We start from the raw sequence: 21215 nt of genomic DNA, 5'->3' as shown, positions 1-21215 counted from the left end.
CAGTTTTTCTAACACCATTTATTGGAGATATTGTCCTTTCCCCATTGTATATTCTTGGCTCCTTTATTGTAAATTAATTGTTCATATATGCATGTGTTTATTTCTCAGATCTCTATTTTGTTCCATTGATCTGTGTGTCTGTTTTTATATCAGTTTTAATTACATATTTTTAATTACACACTCACTAATTCACTCAATAAATAGTTATTGAGCACCTACAAAATGCTAGGCACTGTAAATACAGTGATGAACAAAATAGACAAAAACTCCTGCACTTATCTGTCTTACCTTCTGTTGGGGGAACACTAGTAATATATAGATGAGGTACAAAATTTAGGAAATACATATGAGGAGAAAGGAAGAAAGGAAAAAAGAAAATGCAGGGCATTCATAACCATACAACCCAGAAAAAAAAAGTTAGTATTTCAGCTTATGGTCTTACGGACTTTTCTTCGTCTACATTATGCCATTTATCTTGCCATTTAGAGAACTTCAAGGTAATAGGTGTCACATAAATGTACAGGATGGATACTGACCAACATCTAGTCCTCTGAAGCATGTAAGGAGAGCCTTTGCTTTTCTCTTCATCTGCTTCCCTCCTCCCTCTTTCCTTTTATCCCACGGTGATCTCCATGTTGCTTCATTTCTCTCTTCTATAGTAATTATACTGCCAGGTCCTCAGCCTTGAAGACAAAGACCTGTATTGTACATGAAATAGGCACAGTGCTGTCTGACCCACAGCACTGGGAAGTTCTGTGTCAGGGTTCTGTCAAATATTAACTTTTAGTGACTTTAATGATTTAATCATTTTATAGATTTAAAAAAATTGAGGTTCAGAGAGGTTGTGACTTATCCAAGGTCTCACAACAGGAAGTAGATCAGAAGTCTGACATGCCTTGTGCTCCCCTGTGTGACAGCCTTGGTTTGGCCATCTCCATCTGCCATGCATTTCAGATTCTTTTCTTATTGTGCCAATATATATATATATATTTAATTTAAAAATACTAAGCTGTTATAGTTAAGTTGTTGTTTTCTAGAAGGCACAAACTGGTTAGACTTATCCTGAATTAAGAGACCATTAATTTAGCAATTCTTGGATTTTGTGACTGCCATACTAAAAGTCGTAAATGTAATAAGAAATTGCACTTGGGTACAGTGATAAGAAGATAGAATAGGATCACTTTCAAATGCAGTATTTATACTTGGATGCCTCTGGCCTTCTCATTTACTTTAACAAGCTATTTCATGAGGTAACTTTATCTTTAAAGACACTTTTTTTTTTTAAAGGGGAGACGGTTTTTAGGAGAGAAAGGAACTGAAAATCAAGAGGTTTGGGCTCTAGTCCCAATTCTGCTGGGCGATCTTAGATTAATTTGAGCCTAAATTCCCCATTTGTACAATGTGAGGAGTAGACTAGACTAGAGATTTTCACACAGGGGTCAGTGGGGCTTCAGGATTTCCTAGACATCTTTCTGGGCCAGACTGGGAGACCTATAGTGAGGCTCACTCACAGGCTGGGGTTCCAGAACCACACTGCCCTCTGTCCTCCTCCCCTGCCCTGCTGAGCAGCATCCCTTTTATTTGCCTTATATGGGGGGAGTCTGAATAAGATTTTATTTGAAGGAAAGGTTCTGTTATTTTTTTAGTATTTAAATATCACCAGAACAGCTCGATGATCTGAATCTTTCTTGTTCTAATGTTCTAGCGTTTCTATGTTCAAAGATTGGCTCCTGATTTTTCTTTTTAGAGGTTTCTTTGCTTTTATGGATACAATACACTCACCAATCACCCTTAATTATGAATACCTTCTCTGCTTACCCTAGCTGACTGCTAACTATGGATTATGCTGACTATAAAGATCCTGGAAATGAGCTTGTCTGGTAATCCTGCCCTAAGAGCATTGTGACCAGCAGGGAAGAGCGTTTGCCGCAGTGCTCATCTGCTGACCAGGGATTTTATTTATTTATTTATTTTAAGTTGTAGGCATTTGTTCCAGCCACTTTGGAAAAACAGTTCCAGAATCGTCCCCAGCCATGGCCAGCACAGCAGCACCCTCATTTGTACGCTGCCACTTCTAGCAAAAGGCATCCTGCTATGCTATTCCTAACTGCTCCCCGCCGCGGTGAGCAGCTATGTAGATGGGATGTCATGTCCTCTCCTACACATTTTGTTTTTCTGGCTGTCTGTCTCACCGTGTGCTCACAAAGCCGCCTCTGAACGCCAGCAATCTTTGGCTGCCACTGCAGTTGGGACTGAGCCAGGCTGTGCCAGCCCAGTTCTTCCTAGAGCACCCCAGCCCTTTCTGGTATGGATTTATTTCACATACAGTGTGGCTGTTTTGCCCAGAGTGGAGCAAGAGCAATTTCCTTTACAAAGAACTGATTTGGACTTTCACCTAAAATCCACTGGTGCTAAAAGCAGACCAAGATAAATCAGCATTTTTCACTCACTGCAGGTTGGTAACGGTCAAGAACTTGCTGCCAGATGTGTAAAATCAGGATGTAGGATGGGGAAGGTGAACACTGATTAAGGGCCTGTTATGTATCACACTGAGTGTTCTTTACCTAATTTAATCCTTATAATAACCCTCCTAGATAGGTACTCTGATCCCTATTTGTTAGAAGAAGAAACTGAGGCTTAGAGAGGTAGAATAGCTTGTCTGACATACAGTTAGGAAGTGGCAGATGCAGGAACTGAACTTGTTCTATCTGTTACCAAATGCTGTGTTTTTTCCATTTCACCATGCTGCCTTCTTGATGAGCATGCTGACTCATTTGGGAAGTTATGTAAGCTTGTAAATCACACTGAGATTCCAGACAATGTGACTGCATAAAGAAGAACAAATTATTGCCATGATAGCTTTGGTGCAGTGGCAGTGGAGGGAGGCACTCCATTGCCTGGGAAGAATTATGCAAAACTGTTGAGGTGTAAAGGGCTGCACTAGCAGAATCCAAACCAGAAGCAATCACTTGTCCCTCCCCCTCCCAACCTGTTCTGTAAGTAAACAAGGTTTTAATGGTACACATATGAATAAAGCTCTCTCTCCATTGAATTCACAATTGGACTCAAAGTCCAATCCAAACTTTGTTCATATGCAAAAGGTATGCCAAAGGTGCCCAGGATCATAAGGACAAGTACCACTCAAGACAGTCACCTCCATCAGGGTAAATAAGCAAGGTTGTTCTTTAGCATCATCCATATACCCTTTTTATTAAATAGAGAAGTGCCAGAACCAGATTTGCACTTTGGAAAGTTATCTGTGGGCTTTGTGTGGGGAAAGAGCAAGAAGGGAGGCAATGTAGGGAGTGCTGTTATTGCCCTGCCATGTCCCCTCCTTATTCACCACTATACACTGAAGGCCTGTGGCCCTCTGCCTTCTGACTGGCAGCATGCTCAGCCTGTACACAGTGCAGGACTTCTTGCCCCTGAGAGCAGCCATCAAGCAATGATGGGTGGAGAGGTGGTGGAATACCCCAGCTCCTCTGCCCATCAGTTGGGATAACTCTGAGGTGTGTTCTACAATGTACGCCAGAGTTTTCCAGTAGGATGGAGATCCAACATCCTGCAGTGCTTGATTACACACCTTGTATTGGCTTCTTTCACTTTCCCTACTCAGTTCCCAGGTCTCCTGGGATCACCTGTAGAATAAATGATCCATACTCAAATCCTTGTCTTAGGCCTCTGTTTCTAGGGGAACCCAAACGAAGACGTTCCCATACCTCGGTGTAGAGATAGATAATGGGGGTCCAAAAGGAGCTGAAGTGGGAATGGAGAGGAGGGGATGGATATGAGTGATATTCACCCTGAGATTTAGGACTTTAGAAGTGGTAAAATGGAGCACCAGAGACAGGGGAGGGAAAAAAGACTCTACAAGGACTCTGGGTCTTGACCTTGAGCTCCTGGATGGTGGCTAATGCCTTGAACTGAACAAGGGAATACATTTTGGAGTAAGAAAGTAAATCCAATTTCAAACATGTAGGAGAAAGTGGCATCTGGCTCTGTGATGTCATTTACAAGAGTGAAAGTACCAACTTTGCCAAAAGCATCATTCCAACCTGTTTACCCTAGTGCTTGAAATTCTATATTACTCATTCCTTTGGCTTGCTTTTTCCAGAATCCAATTTTAAAATGACCCTGAGATTATTGATATTTTTGTTACATGTGATAATAGCATTGTGGTTATGTAGGGAAAAAACCTTCTTAACGGTTAGAAATATATGCTGAAGTATTTATGGGTAAAACAAAATACTGTCAGAGATTGCTTTAAAATAATCCAGCAAAAACAAAAGTGAAATGTATGTCAGGGGATAGATAAAATGACACTGACAAAATATTTAAAATTGTAAAAGCTGAGGGATGGGTACATGGGGTTGGTTCATTATATGATTTCCTTTCCTTTTGTGTATGTTTGAAGATTTCAATAATTAAAAAAAAAATAGAAGTCACCCTGATATTTTAATGATGGTCTTGGAGGATATCATATCCAACTGTCTTTACCACTTGTGAAAAAACTACCACAAAAGTCTATTTTAAAACTTTGGCTGGGGACTTCTGTGGTGGTCCAGTAGGTAAGACTCGGCACTCCCAATGCAGGGGGCCCAGGTTCGATCCCTGGTCGGGGAAGTAGATCCTGCATGCATGCTGCAACTAAGAGTCTGCATGCCTCAACTAAAGATTCCTCATGCCACAACTAAGACCCAGTGCAGCCAAAATGAAAATAAATAAATAATAAAAAATAAATATTTTTAAAAAACACTTTGGTTGGATTTTATATTTTTAGAATATTTAGAAGAAAACAGAGGCGGGTCTTTTTAAGAAATAGACTTTTGATGGATGGAGAACCAAGATGGCGGAGTAGGATGTGCTCTCACTCCCTCTTGCAAGAACACCAGAATCACAACTAACTGCTGAACAATCATCAACAAGAAGACACTGGAACTCACCAAAAAAGATACCCCACATCCAAAGACAAAGGAGAAGCCACAATGAGATGGTAGGAGGGGGGCAATCATAATAAAATCAAATCCCATAATTTCTGGGTGGGTGACTCACAAACTGGAGAACACTTGTACCACAGAAGTCCACCTACTGGAGTGAAGGTTCTGAGCCCCACGTTAGGCTTCCCAACCTGGGGGTCCAGCAACGGGAGGGGGAATTCCTAAAGAATCAGACTTTGAAGGCTAGCAGGATTTGATTGCAGGACTCTGACAGGACTGGGGGAAACAGAGACTCCACTCTTGGAGGGCACACACAAAGTAGTGTGTGCATCAGGACCCAGGGGAAGAAGTAGTGACCCCAGGGGAGACTGAACCAGACCTACCTGCGAGTGTTGGAGGGTCTCCTGCAGAAGTGGAGGGTGGCTGTGGCTCACCGTGAGGACAAGGACACTGGCAGCAGAAGTTCTGGGAGGTAATCCTTGGCGGGGCCCTCCGAGGGTCCCGCCATTTGCCCCACCAAAGAGCCGGTAGGCTCCAGTGTTGAGTTGCTTCAGGCCAGAAAACCAACAGGGAGGGAACCCAGCCCCACCCATCAGGAGACAAGCAGATTAAAGTTTTACTGAGCTCTGCCCACCAGAGCAACACCCAGCTCTACCCACCACCAGTCGCTCCCATCAGGAAGCTTGCTCAAGCCTCTTAGATAGCCTCATCCATCAGAGGGCAGACAGCAGAAGCAAGAAGAACTACAATCCTGCAGCCTGTGGAACAAAAACCACCTTCACAGAAAGACAGACAAAATGAAAAGGCAGAGTGCTATGTACCAGATGAAGGAACAAGATAAAACCCCAGAAAAACAACTAAATGAAGTGGAGATACGCAACCTTCCAGAAAAAGAATTCAGAATAATGATAGTGAAGATGATCCAGGACCTCAGAAAAAGACTGGAGGCAAAGATCGAGAAGATGCAAGAAATGTTTAACAAAGACCTAGAAGAATTAAAGAACAAACAACCAGAGATGAACAATACAATAACTGAAATGAAAACTACACTAGAAGGAATCAATAGCAGAATAACTGATGCAGAAGAATGGGTAAGTGACCTGGAACACAGAATGGTGGAATTCACTGCTGTGGAACAGAAGAAAAAAGAAAGAATGAAAAGAAATGAAGACAGCCTAAGAGACTTCTGGGGCAACATTAAACGCAACAACATTCACATTATAGGGGTCCCAGAAGGAGAAGAGAGACAGAAAGGACCAGAGAAAATATCTGAAGAGATTATAGTCGAAAACTGCCCTAACATGGGAAAGGAAATAGCCAACCAAGTCCAGGAAGCACAGACAGTCCCATACAGGATAAACCCAAGGAGAAACATGCTGAGACACATAGTAATCAAGTTGGCAAAAATTAAAGATAAAGAAAAATTATTGAAGGCAGCAAGGGAAAAATGACAAATAACATACAAGGGAACTCCCATAAGGTTAACAGCTGATTTCTTAGCAGAAACACTACAAACCAGAAGGGAGTGGCATGATATACATAAAGTGATGAAAGGGAAGAACCTACAACCAAGATTACTCTACACATCAAGGATCTCATTCAGATTCGACGGAGAAATCAAAAGCTTTACAGACAAGCAAAAGCTAAGAGAATTCAGCACCACCAAACCAGCTCTACAACAAATGCTAAAGGAACTTCTCTAAGTGGGAAACACAAAAGAAAAAAAGGACCTACAAAAACAAACCCATAACAATTAAGAAAATGGTAATAGGAACATACATATCGATAATTACCTTAAACGTGAATGAATTACATGCTCCAACCAAAAGACACAGGCTTGCTGAATGGATACAAAAACAAGACCCATATATATGCTGTCTACAAGAGACCCACTTCAGACCTAGGGACACATACAGACTGAAAGTGAGGGGACTGAAAAAGATATTCTATGCAAATGGAAATCAAAAGAAAGCTGGAGTAGCAATACTCATATCAGATAAAATAGACTTTAAAATAAAGAATGCTACAGGAGACAAGGAAGGACACTACATAATGATCAAGGGATCAATCCAAGAAGAAGATATAACAATTATAAATATATATGCACCCAACATAGGAGGACCACAATACATAAGGCAACTGCTAACAGCTATAAAAGAGGAAATCGACAGTAACACAATAATAGTGGGGGACTTTAATACCTCACTTATGCCAATGGACAGATCATCCAAAATGAAAATAAATAAGGAAACAGAAGCTTTAAATGACACAATAGACCAGATAGATTTAATTGATATTTATAGGACATTCCATCCCAAAACAGCAGATTACACTTTCTTCTCAAGTGCGCATGGAACATTCTCCAGGATAGAGCACATCCTGGGTCACAAGTGAAGCCTCAGTAAATTTAAGAAAATTGAAATCACATCAAGCATCTTTTTTGACCACAACACTAGGAGATTAGAAATGAATTACAGGGAAAAAAATGTAAAAAACACAAACACATGGAGGCTAAACAATGTTACTAAATAACCAAGAGATCACTGAAGAAATCAAAGAGGAAATCAAAAAAGACCTGGAGGGCTTCCCTGGTGGCGCAGTGGTTGAGAATCCACCTGCCGATGCAGGGGTCATGGGTTCGTGCCCCGGTCCGGGAAGATCCCACGTGCCGCGGAGCGGCTGGGCCCGTGAGCCGTGGCCGCTGAGCCAGTGCGTCCAGAGCCTGTGCTTCGCAACAGGAGAGGCCACAACAGTGAGAGACTCACGTACCACAAAAACAACAACAACAACAACAACAACAACAAAAAAAAAATACCTGGAGACAAATGACAATGAAAACACGACGATACAAACCCTATGGGATGTAGCAAAAGCAGTTCCAAGAGGGAAGTTTATAGCTATATAAGCCTACCTCAAGAAACAAGAAAAATCTCAAATAGACAATCTAACCTTACCTAAAGGAACTAGAGAAAGAAGAACAAACAAAACCCAAAGTTAGCAGAAGGAAAGAAAGCATAAAGATCAGACCAGAAATAAATGAAATAGAAACAAAGAAAATAATAGCAAAGATCTATAAAAGTAAAAGTTGTTTCTTTGAGAAGATAAACAAAATTGATAAACCATTAGCCAGATGCATCAAGAAAAAGAGGGAGAGGACTCAAATCAATAAAATTAGAAATGAAAAAGGAGAAGTTACAACAGACACCACAGAAATACAAAGCATCCTAAGAGAGTGCTACAAGCAACTCTATGTCAATAAAATGGACAACCTGGAAGAAAGGAACAAATTCTTATAAAGGTATAACCTTCCAAGACTGAACCAGGAAGAAACAGAAACTATGAACAGGCCAATCACAAGTAATGAAATTGAAACTGTGATTTAAAATCTTCCAACAAACAAAAGTCCAGGACCAGATGGCTTCACAGGTGAATTCTATCAAACATTTAGAGAAGAGCTAACACCCATCCTTCTCAAACTCTTCCAAAAAATTGTGGAGAAAGGAACACTCCCAAAATCATTCTATGAGGCCACCATCACCCAGATACCAAAACCAGACAAAGATAATACAAAAAAAGAAAATTACAGACCAATATAACTGATGAATATGGATGCAAAAATACTAGCAAACAGAATCCATCAACACATTAAAAGGATCATACACCATGATCAAGTGGGATTTATCCCAGGGATGTAAGGATTCTTCAATATACGCAAATCAATCAATGTGATACACCATATTAACAAACTGAAGAATAAAAACCGTATGATCATCTCAATAGATGCAGAAAAAGCTTTTGACAAAATTCAACACCAATTTATGATAAAAACTCTCTAGAAAGTGGGCACAGAGGGAAACTACTTCAACATAATGAAGGCCATATATGACAAACTCACAGCAAACATCATTCTCAATGGTGAAAAACTGAAAGCATTTCCTCTAAGATCAGGAAAAAGACAAGGATGTCCTCTCTTGCCACTATTATTCAACATAGTTTTGGAAGTCCTAGCCACGGCAATCAGAGAAGAAAAAGAAATAAAAGGAATACAAAGTGGAAAAGAAGAAGTAAAGCTGTCACTGTTTGCAGATGACATGATACTATACATAGAGAATCCAAGATTCCACCAGAAAACTACTAGAGCTAATCAATGAATTTGGTAAAGTTGCAGGATACAAAATTAATGCACAGAAAACTCTTGCATTCCTATACACTAATGATGAAAAATCTGAAAGAGAAATTAAGGAAACACTCCCATTTACCATTGCAACAAAAAGAATAAAATACCTAGGAATAAACCTACCTAGAGAGACAGAAGACCTATATGCAGAAAACTATAAGACACTGATGAAAGAAATTAAAGATGATACCAACAGATGGAGAGATATACCATGTTCTTGGATTGGAAGAGTCAATATTGTGAAAATGACTATACTACTCAAAGCAATCTACAGATTCAATGCAATCCCTATCAAATTACCAAGGACATTTTTTACAGAACTAGACCAAAAAATCTTAAAATTTGTATGGAGACACAAAAGACCCGAATAGCCAAAGCAGTCTTGAGGGAAAAAAACAGAGGTGGAGGAATCAGATTCCCTGACTTCAGACTATACTACAAAGCTACAGTAATCAGGACAATATGGTACAGGCACAAAAACAGAAACATAGAGCAACAGAACAAGATAAAAAGTGCAGAGATAAACCCATGCACCTATGGTCACCTAATCTATGACAAAGGAGGCAAGAATATACAGTGGAGAAAAGACCGCCTCTTCAATAAGTGGTGCTGGGAAAACTGGACAGCTACATGTAAAAGAATGAAATTAGAACACTCCTTAACATCATACACAAAAATAAACTCAAAATGGATTAAAGACCTAAATGTAAGACTAGACACTATAAAACTGTTAGAGGAAAACACAGGCAGAACACTCTTTGATATTAATCACAGCAAGATCTTTTTAGATCCACCTCCTAGAGTAATGGAAATAAAAACAAAAATAAACAAATGGGACCTAATGAAACTTCAAAGCTTTTGCACAGCAAAGGAAACCATAAACAAGACAAAAAGACAACCTTCAGAATGGGAGAAAATATTTGCAAATGAATCAACGGACAAAGGATTAATCTCCAAAATATATAAACAGCTCATACAGCTCAATATTAAAAAAACAAACAACCTAATCCAAAAATGGGTAGAAGACCTAAATAGACATTTCTCCAAAGAAGACTTACAGATGGCCAAGACGCACATGAAAAGCTGCTCAACATCACTAATTATTAGAGAAATGCAAATCAAAACTACAATGAGGTATCACCTCACACCAGTTAGAATGGGCATCATCAGAAAATCTACAAACAAAAAATGCTGGAGAGGGTGTGGAGAAAAGGGAACCCTCTTGCATTGTTGGTGGGAATGTAAATTGATACAGTCACTATGGAGAACAGTATGGAGGGTCCTTAAAGAGCTAAAAATAGAATTACCATATGACCCAGCAATCCCACTACTGGGCATATACCCAGAGAAAACCATAATTCAAAAAGACACATGCACCCCAATGTTCATTGCAGCACTGTTTACAATAGCCAGGTCATGAAAGCAACCTAAATGCCCATTGACAGAAGAATGGATAAAGAAGATGTGGTACATATATACAATGGAATATTACTCAGACATAAAAAGGAACGATATTGGGTCATTTGTGGAGACGTGGATGGATCTAGAGACTGTCATACAAAGTGAAGTAAGTCAGAAAGAGAAAAACAAATATCGTATATTAACACATATATGTGGAACCTAGAAAAACAGTACAGATGAACCAGTATGCAAGGCAGAAATTGAGACACAGATGTAGAGAACAAACATATGGACACCAAGGGGGGAAAGCAGCTGGGGGGTGGTGGTGGTGGTGTGATGAATTTGGAGATTGGGATTGACGTGTATACAGTGATGTGTATTAAATTGATGACTAATAAGAATCTGCTGTTTAAAAAAATAAAACAAAATTCAAAAGGAAAAAGCAAATAACTCCATGAATAAATGTAAAATGTTTAGAAAATTGGAGTTTATTTAAGTACTTATTTATACTTTCCTTTTTCTTTAAACCAACTTTAAGTTGAAATACAGGAGATAAGTAAATATAATTATTTTCTCTTGTTGGAATTTTATGTATCCATAATATTATGGATAATAATATGGATATTATTATCCATAATAAAGACTAAAGAAAAATGCTTACATAAAATCTTAAGTGAAAAAACAGCATACTGTATATCTATAGCATGATTACAATGTTTTAAAAACATCCTCTACATAGAACAAAGTTTGGAAAAAATGACAAAAAATCTTGTGATTGTCCTGAGGTTGTAGAAATATGGATTCTTAAAAATATTTTGATTTTTCATTCTATCTTAAAATTTTCCTATAATGAAATGTATTTGGAATGGAAAAAATGTTAAAAAATAAACCAAAGAACTTCATTTTACTTTTTATCCATGTTTAATTCAGGGTAATGAAGATGCTAATAGGAATAAAAGAAGCTAAAGATATTTAGTTTTGTGTTGAGAACATATAATTTGGCAGGAAATTTGAGCAAGTGATCGTAAGTTATATCTTAGCTGCCCTCAGCCATATACAAGTGAAGTAACCTCATCACTGGGTCTCCATCCATTTTGCTTGATCAAGGTGACTATAAAACATTGAGAAGATCTGTTCACCTGAAGATCACACTAATGGACCTCAGGAGCTTAAATTTGTATGCCAACATTTTTCGTTAGCCATCTCACTGGCATTTTTAAGGAGTCATAAGAGTTATACTCTGTTTCAGGGGCCCTGACAGTCTTTCAAGGGCCAGACTGATGCTGCATTTTAGAAAGCTAGAGTCTACCTGGGCAAAAATGTGAACTATATCTTTTAGCTGGAGAGAGAACTTCTCTCCAAGACTATTAAACCAAAGCTGTAGTGCACCCACCCACAATATCTACAGAGCTCTTTCCCAGAGGGGAGTAGTTTCTGCTAGGTGAACTCCAAAATTGAAACATTGGCTGTCATTTGGAAACATGAAATTTAGTAGCTTTCTTGAAGAGGCTTTTACTAAAGCCTAAGAAAAGATACATGAACAATTTCATTATAATCTAATCAGGACTAGAGCTGGCTGTGCACAGGGTTCTGAGCCAGGCTCTTCAGGGAATGTGTAGAACAGGAAACCAAACTTGCTCTTAAAGGAGAGGGAGAGAAAAATAACCATAACATTGCCTGTAATAACAAGTAGAATAAAAGAAGTAGTAAACATACTTAAGGAAGAGAAAAATCACCTCTACTTGGATGTTTTATGGAAAGGTTTCCAGAAAATTGGACATCTGAAGTAGACTTTGATGGATATAATATTTCAGTCAGCCACAGACAGCAGGGAGGGCATAGAGTGGCATTGATGGAGGGAATAATATCATCAAGCAAAGGAAAAAGTGAAAAAAGGGGCAACGTTTTCTGTTCCAAATTTTTTAAAAATGCAAGAGGCCCTATAAAACAAGGCCCCCAGGAGTTGTGGCTCAGTCTATGGCTGTGCTTTGTTTTGCTGAGCAAAGCCTCAGAGGCAGGTAGAGGATGAGGTAGCTTGGCTAGAGGGGCTCCCAGAGCCAACTTGGCAGGGGGCAGAAGAGGGATGAGACACCTCCAAGCTATTGTAGAAATAAGAACTAGGGGGAAAAGCAGAGATGTTAAAAGGGCATTGTTAGGGCATTTTGCTTTGTGATGTACCCCCTCCTCTGTAACTACACAAAATCTTCAGTAAAAGTCCACATTACTGGACAATGGTTTTTTACTTGAAGTTTTAATTTGGGGTTGGGGGCACAAATGGGAGAGGTGATGAGTATGGCGTATGGGGTGGAAGTGAGGATGGGATGAAAGCAGAGGCAGCAAGAAGGGTGTAGGCATGTTTGGTTAATATATTCTCTTTGAAGTGAAGAAAGACAACCGGTCATTTATTCATTCATCACTGCTATTATGTGCCAGGCACTGTGCTAGTGTTGGGATGGAGGCTGAGCAAAGCCTGATGTAGTCCTGGTCTTCAAAGAGCCTACATTCTTATGTGGGGGGTGAGGAGAGACAGGGATTAACTAAACAATACAAAATGTAAAGTTAGGATTGTAGTTAGTGCTGTAAAGGAGAGGTCTATAGTGCTATGAAAGCTCATAGGAGAATTTGACCTTGTTGGTTAGTTACGTGAATATAGAATTGAGTGAGTTCTGAAGGATGAATAGGAGTGTAGAGTATAATGTTTAAGGCAGAGTGAAAAGTATGTGCAAAGGCCCTGTGGAAGGAAAGAACTGAAGAGAAGCCAGTGTGGCTGGAGTGCAGACAATGATGGGGAAGCATGGAGCCAAGTGTAGCTGAAGAGGTAGGGAGCAGACCTCACTGGATCTTGAAGTTATGCAAGACTTTAATTAGGAGAGATAGGATAACAGATATTTTAAAAGGTCACTCTGGCTGCTGTGTGGGAAAAAAAATGGAAGGGTGGCAAGTGTGCACATATATAAGAAAACCAACTAGGAGGTTATTGCCTTTCCCAAGCAAAAGATGATGGTAGGGCAGAACTTCATCCCAAGAAGAAAGCATGACATAGCCTCAGCTAAGAGTATTAACCCTCTTTTATGTTAAATTGACAACTTGCAAGAAAATGTCACCTTACACTTTGTAGGAAACTTATTGTTCCTTTCAAGTACAAATATGTCCTTGTGTAAGTGACTTTAGTAGTAAGAACAGATATATGACTAGGATGAAAAGACTGTCTCTGAAGAAGAAGAATGCAAAATGTAATATTCATAAGCTTTTGTTTAGGTCTATATGACAGATGTGTTTCTAAGTGTACTGTATATTTTAAGCAGAAGTCTTTCTTTTTTCCTGGTTGGTTTGTATACAGCTCAATAAGTGGATGGAGTGAGTGAACCACTATGTATGAACTGCTTTGTCTTCATGGTAAAAACAATTCACAGATGCATGCACATTAAAATGTTTTCATATCACCTTCAATTCACCCTGTGTATTCTAATTTTGCTCAAGGAGAAATGAACAAACCACAATGGCATTGCAAGATTATAACACAACTCTATGTTAGAAATAGACCAAGTAGACAAAGATGAATAACGATATGAGAGATCTAAAGCACACAATTAACAAGCTTGATCTAACCTTGCACTCAATGAATATAGAATGTACATTCTTTTAAAGCTCACATGGAACTATTATAAAAATGACTATGTATACACAGGGAATATAGCCAATATTTTATAATAACCTTTATAAATGGAATATAACCTTTAAAATAAATGGAATATAACCTTTAAAAATTGTGAATCACTATACTCTACACCTGTAGCTTATATAATATTGTACAACAACTATACTTCAATTTAAAAATGACTATTTGTGGGTCTTGCCTGGTGGCGCCGTGGTTAGGAATCCGCCTGCCAATGCAGGGGACACAGGTTTGATCCCTAGTCCGGGAAGATCCCACATGCCGCAGAGCAACTAAGCCTGTGTGCCACAACTACTAAGCCTGTGCTCTAGAGCCCGCGAGCCACAACTACTGAAGCCCGTGCTCCGCAACGAGAGATGCCACTGCAGTGAGAAGCCCACGCACTGCTTCAAAGAGTAGCCCCTGCTCACTGCAACTAGAGAAAGCCCGTGCGCAGCAATGAAGACCCAACCCAGCCAAAAATAAATAAATAAATAATAAATAAATTTTAAAAAATCACTTAAAAAATGACTGTGTGATTACAAGGGTGTGTTCACTTTGTAATAACTCATTGAACAGCATATGTATGATTAATGCATTTTTCTATATGTAGGTTACATTTCTGATGTGTGTTAAAAACAAAACAAACTGAACAAAAAACTCATCACATATGAAGTCCCAAAGGGCTAATATTATACAAAGTTCTCTGATAATAATGCAGTTAAACTAGAAATTAACATTAAAAAGATAGACAAAACAAAACATCTTTTGCATTTCTAAATAACTAATGGGTTGAGGAAAAAAACATAATGGAAATTATGAAATACTCAGAGCTACATGACAATGAAAATACTAATAAAAACTTGTGGAGATGTAGCTAAAATGAAAATGTACAGAATTACATGCATAAAAATTATAAAACACATATAAACAAAAATAAATGAGATAAGCATTTTGCTTAAGAAGCTGGAAGAAGAACATTGGAGTACTCTCAAGAAAAATAGAAGAAAAAAGTATGAAGAAAAATTACTGATTAGAGATAATTTTAAAAATTAAAAATAGGTTCTTGAAAAGACAAGGTAGACAGAACTCTAGCAGTATTGAGGAAGAAAAACAAGGAGCAATAAATAAACAGTAATAGAAGCAAAAAGAGGATCATAATTATAAAAGACAATGGAGACTGAAAAGATCATAAGATGAGAAACTCTATGGCAATAAGTTTAAGGAAAGATATTTGAGAAAATGTAAATTACAATAAATGAATCCAGAAGAAAATCTGAACAAACCAACAATCATTACAGAAATTGAATTGATAGCCAAAAGTGTCTCTTGAAAAAATATAGAAGACTCAGACAGTTTTATTAGATAATTTACTAAGCTTTCAAGAATTATAGTTCCTGTCTTGTACAAACTGTTTTGGAGAGTTAAAACAAAAACAAAGAAGGAAATCTATCCAACTCATTTCGTTTAAATATATTACCAAAAGTACATAAGAACAAAATAAGAAGAGCCAATTCATTTGTGAACATAAATGGTAAAATTCTATAAAAAATGCTCATAAATTTAATTCATCAATATATTGAAAAACACATGACCGTGAAGTAGAGTTACTTCCAGAATGCAAAATGACACCACATCAGAAAAACCTACCAAGGTTCTCTGTCTTTTTTAACAGATTAACAGAGAAAATACATATAGATCAAGAAATGTGGAAATAGCATTTGATCAATTAAACAATCATTCATTATTTTAAAGAACTTTTGGCAAGAAATAAAAGGGAATTTTATTAACCTGATAGAGCGCTTCTACCAACCCCACAGCAAACATATTTAATGGTGAACTAACAGAAGATTTCCTATTAGAGCTGGGAACAAGATAGGATTTTACTATTATATTGTCCTGGAGATCCTAGCTAATGCAATAAGAGAGAAAAAAAGAAGTATAAAACTTGGAACAGAAAAGGCAAGACTGCTATTTTCACAAGATATGACTGACTACACAGAACAATTGAAAAGAATATATAGAAAAGCTAATAGGACTGGTAAAAAGTCCAATAAGGGTACTGGTTCCAAGATCAGCATACCAACATCACATCAATAATATTACCATATACCAGCAATAACCATTTAGAAAATATAATAGGAAAAATAAACAATTAACAATAGCAATGAAATCTATAATGTAGCAGGAATTAATCTAAAAGAAGAGGCCAGAATTCTTTATAGAGAAAGTCACAAAACATGATTGAAGGAAATAAAAGACCTAACTTATGAATGGGAAGATACAATATTATAAGGATGTTTGTTCTCAGGTCAAGCTATAACTTTAGTGCAATTCCAATAAAAATCCCAATGGATTATTTTTTTTTTCATGGAACTTGATAGCTTAATACTAAAATTCTTCTGAAAGAGAAAAGGAAAAAAAGTTGCTAAGACAATTGTGAACTATAATAAAACGGAGAGATCTGCCCCATGAAATATCAAGACTTATTAAAAAGCTATGGTAGAAACAAGTAGAAAGTGATGTATGTTTGTAAGAGGCTGTGTAGTCTCAAAGTGTCTTCTGGATACAATCTGCTTCTGAAGATAGTAGTTCTATGTGAGTCTTTTCCAAATAAGATAAGCTTCTTTGACCTAGGTGTATCTGTTAGGGATACAGAAAAACAGTTGTGTAATCTTATTCATGACTAATTTGGACAGTGCCCAAGTCAAAGAGCCACAGATGAGTTGGATACAATGAAAGCCAACCTCCCATGTAGTGCTTCGGGGCAATCTATATTGAATAGTGTCAAACTGACTCAATACCCTTTTTTAAAGGAAGAGTTAACACTAGGTAATAAACAAAGGGAAAGTGGGATACGTGATCTTAGGTGAGAATCTGAAAACTCTGGAGTATTTTTCTTATTCTCCCTTGGAACTGCTGTTCGTTTCAATTTTGGAAGACAAGTTCCCTGGGTAGCTATGCGAAACAAGAGATGACTTTTCTTGCTACTCCCATGTTCCTGGATCTCCTTGCAAATAAATTAATTCACAAAGCACTCCTGAGTCTCTTCCTTGCAGCCTTAACAAGACTGACAAACAGGAAGATCCAGGTTTGATGGGATTTGAAGTTTATATAATTTGGGGGAGAAGGAGGGGAGAAATAATCTTTGAGAAAAAAAGAGTCAATGATGACTAGAAGAACATTTTACAAATTAGCTTCTAGTTCTGTTTATTTCAAACCTTGTTCTCTTCCTCTACTCATTATGTGCAGGGCCAGGCTTCACAGGACAAGTTTATATCACAATACAAACTCTGATCCTAAACCTTCATGGCACACTATGTGATGGCAGTATCCCTGGAAGCCATCCTGTACCTGGATGGCTAACAGTAACTTAACTCCACCTGGCATAGATGTGAATCAAATAAATATATCTTACTAAACCCCAAATTTGTTAGTAAGATCCCTCAAATATCTAAGGCCACCGCAATACCACCCAACAGGAGAAAAATGTGATAGAAGGGGGAAGTCAGAGAGGAGAGACACAGCAGTCTTAGGCAATTGTGATTCAAAAGCTTACATTTTCTAATTTTACAAAAACAGAATGACCATGCGAACACATTTTTAGGGTCCTTACCAGGGTAGTGGAGAGGGCTCCTGTAAAGAGGGGACCTTTCATTAGCTTGAGAGTATATCCTTTGCTAACATTCAGTGTTAGGACAAGATTTTAAAAAATAATAGTAATAGAGAATACTCACTAAACGGCAACTGCTGTTAATCACTGATTAATTAAATCTCTGGGTATTGGGTTTATTTTCAACCCAAAGTGAAGAGTTTATTACCAAATATACATATGATCCTACTCAATTAAGAGAAGGAATGTTCTTCATATTGTTGCAAGCTGGAACTTATCTGCTTCTTACAGTTTCTGTATTCACCTGTCCATCTTCTGTTCCCTGAAACCCTGCCCCATTTATATAGCTTAACCACCACTGCATATATGCACTTCTCTCCTTCTACACTTCACCACTTCATGACCCCTCTTCTGACCAAGTACAGATACATGTATTTAGTCCCTGTAATCCAATAAATTCTGATAAATTCTATTAGGAGATTTCTTAGAGAAGTAAAAATCTTCAAAACATAAAATATACATTGATGATATGACCACCTGTGAAACTGCTGCTCACTGAAATTATTCCATCTGCTAACCCTAGTGCCTACATTCACCCCATCAAAGTCTTGGTCATCCATTTGGAAATATCCAGTTCTCAAATGCAATAGAAATCTATTGCAAATCTTGCAAAAGATGTGGAATTTCATGAAATTGATGAAAGTGATGTTGGTGAACTGCTAGATCCACATGCAAAGTTATTAATACAGGGGGATCTTACAGCTGGACCAGGTAACAAATGAAAAAGAGAAAAATGAGTAAGAATGATAATAACATCAGTGCTTCAAAAGGAAATAATCTGGTTTCAGAGGATTAAGAGAGCCTTGGGAAAACTGGACAAAGCCTTCCAAGCACTTTTGCAAATATGACCCTGCTGCAAAAAATCAAATGCAATGAAGCATAATGAGCTACATAAAAATAATGTCCCCACAAATTAACACCTGATTTATCAGAATTAGCACACAGTTGTAATTGTGACCTAAAATGTATTAAATACAAGATAAATTCATTTTCATAATTTATTGGTTGCACCGTTTCAAGCTAAAGTCCCAATCAAGTCTTTTTCTTTCACTATAGAATCTAGGTCTCCATCTTAAATAGATTCATTCTAAGATGGCCTTTTCTGGGAAAAGTAAGACCTCTTATATTCATCTCTATGTTCCCCAAACATGTAATATTGTAAGAATCCCTTCAAGAAATTGTAAAAAATACAGACTCCTGGGTTCCCATGAAGACCAATTCTGAATCTACAAGAGCAGAACAAAACCTAGGACTTCATATTTTTAAAAGTTATCTGAAGGGATCCTTATGATAATTAAGCAAATGTGGAGGAACTTACCTGGTGGCACAGTGGTTAAGAGTCCGCCTGCCAACGCAGGGGACACGGGTTCGAGCCCTGGTCAGGGAAGATCCCACATGCCGTGGAGCAACTAAGCCCACGAGCCACAACTACTGAGCCTGCGCTCTAGAGCCCGCGAGCCACAACTACTGAGACCACGTGCCACAACTACTGAGACCTGCGCGCCTAGAGTCCATGCTCTGCAACACGAGAAGCCACCACAATGAGAAGCGCATGCACCGCAACAAAGAGTAGCCCCCACTTGCCGCAAAACCAGACAAAAACCTGCGTGCACAGCAACGAAGACTCAACGCAGCCATAAATAAATAAATAAATGACTTCATTTTAAAGAAAAAAGCAAATGTGGAGATAATCCCCTTAACCCATCCAAAACGAAATGATGAAGTTTCTTCTCTCTGTCTCTCTCTCTCTTAAAGTCTTTTTTTAAAAACTTTGTCGGTTGGCTTGTACTCAATGTACTCCTTTCTTTTTTCTCTTCTTTTTTTTTTTAACATGACCTTCTTCCTAGATCAGTGTCTAATTTATTAAAAAAAGGTTTTTGAAACTATCAATGTCGTCTTTAGAATTTTCAAACTGCTCCTGCTTTTCATTTTATTTTTTAATATGTTTAAATACCTCAGAAAAAAACAGAACTTTTTCCCCCCCACTCCTTTAAAATGGAGTGTGAGTGATTTGTCTCAAGTTTCTTTTTTCTATATTCCCTCAGCCTGCATTCTCCTGAGCCCACTTTGCTCTATATTCATTTGATCATTAAACTGCTTTGCAAATATTATCATATTCTGTCTGTTCTTTCCGTACTGCCTGATTGTCAGCTTCTCAGAGACAAACATCTTGTCCTTCATTTCTTCTGTTGTTTCCCCCACTGAGCCTAGAAGATTGACTGACTAGTGTGAAGTGTGCTTCATGCGGCGATGCTTAATAAATATTTTAAAACAGTATTAAAATGTTGAGTAAATCTGACAGCAGTGCTGCTCCTCATCACTTCAAGTGCCAATACTTTCTACGTCCCTTCTCTGCCTAGTAACCATTTCCCAACGTACCTACATGTCCCCAGATGCTTCACCCAAGCTGATCCAGCATTCCCTGTCTGAGTTATGGAAATACTGTTTACATGTTTTCCCCTAAGGAGTGTCTGACTGGTACCCAAAGACCCTGCCATACAATTTGAAGTTGCCCTTTTTCTGTGGTGATAGTGGGGAAAGGAGAAGGACAGTAGGGGTGGAGAAGGTTTCCTTTTAGGTTACATTCCTTGTTTCCCCAAATTATCTTTTGCAGCAAGACACAATGCCCTTATGCTTATTTTCATATCTCTAAGGATGTTTTTTATTCTTAGCACCTGAAGAGTGCCAGGGATTTTACATAAGAGGTTTTAGTATTTTAACTAAGATATTGTTTCTTTGCAAGGTTTATTCAATACCATTTTTTTCTGACCTATAGTCAGGCAGGGAACACTTCTAACATCATTCTCCTATTAAACATTATTTCATGCCAATGAAAAATACTCTTCTGCTAAGGTTGTATGGATCTAATATGGTAACGCACAGAAAAGCTAATTTTCCTTTTCTTGGAAGAGAAATTGTGCTTTGCAAAGTATGTTGGCATCTATTAATTATTTATTTTAATCCTCACAACAGTTTTGCTACGTGGATAGAATAGGGGTCATTATCTCCAGGATAAGGAAGAGGAAACTCCGAGAAGTTAAGTGACATGTCTCAAGTCACAGAGATGAACCCACACTGAATCAGAATTCCACAGTCAATCCCATTTTCAGTCTCTGCCAGTTCAACTTCACATAATAAGCTCTGTATGTCAGTAGAGATAAGGCTGCTAGGACGGAGCAACAAGCGTTAGATTTGGAGGAGGGTAGGGGAAGGAGAGGGGGGCTGGGGAAGGCGAGGAAAGTACCTTGAGCCTGCGCAGGTCGCCACTAGGGGGCCAGGACCGTGAGGAAGGTTGAGGAAAGAGGCTTAACTTCTTGCTAAACTCCATCTTCAGCCTCTGCCTAACGCGCAGGCGCACTGACTCAGGCCGAA

General features: G+C 38.3%; 1 long non-coding RNA gene across 2 annotated transcripts in view; it reads right to left on the bottom strand.

The window, feature by feature from the left end:
* The window catches only part of LOC136794262 (uncharacterized), a 43974-nt gene extending 22774 nt beyond the window's left edge, over positions 1–21200 (bottom strand). The window contains exon 1 of one of the 2 annotated variants that reach the window (XR_010840759.1): positions 21088–21200. This is a non-coding gene — a long non-coding RNA (uncharacterized lncRNA). The remainder of the gene's footprint in view (positions 1–21087) is intronic. The other variant, XR_010840761.1, reaches the window with a different exon arrangement.
* Between the last annotated feature and the right edge of the window lie 15 nt (positions 21201–21215).

This window comes from Kogia breviceps, chromosome 5 (assembly GCF_026419965.1).
Source record: "Kogia breviceps isolate mKogBre1 chromosome 5, mKogBre1 haplotype 1, whole genome shotgun sequence".
NCBI classification, from domain to species: domain Eukaryota; kingdom Metazoa; phylum Chordata; class Mammalia; order Artiodactyla; family Physeteridae; genus Kogia; species Kogia breviceps.
Note: the sequence above shows the minus strand (reverse complement) of the source record. Positions and strands in the feature narration are given on the sequence as shown.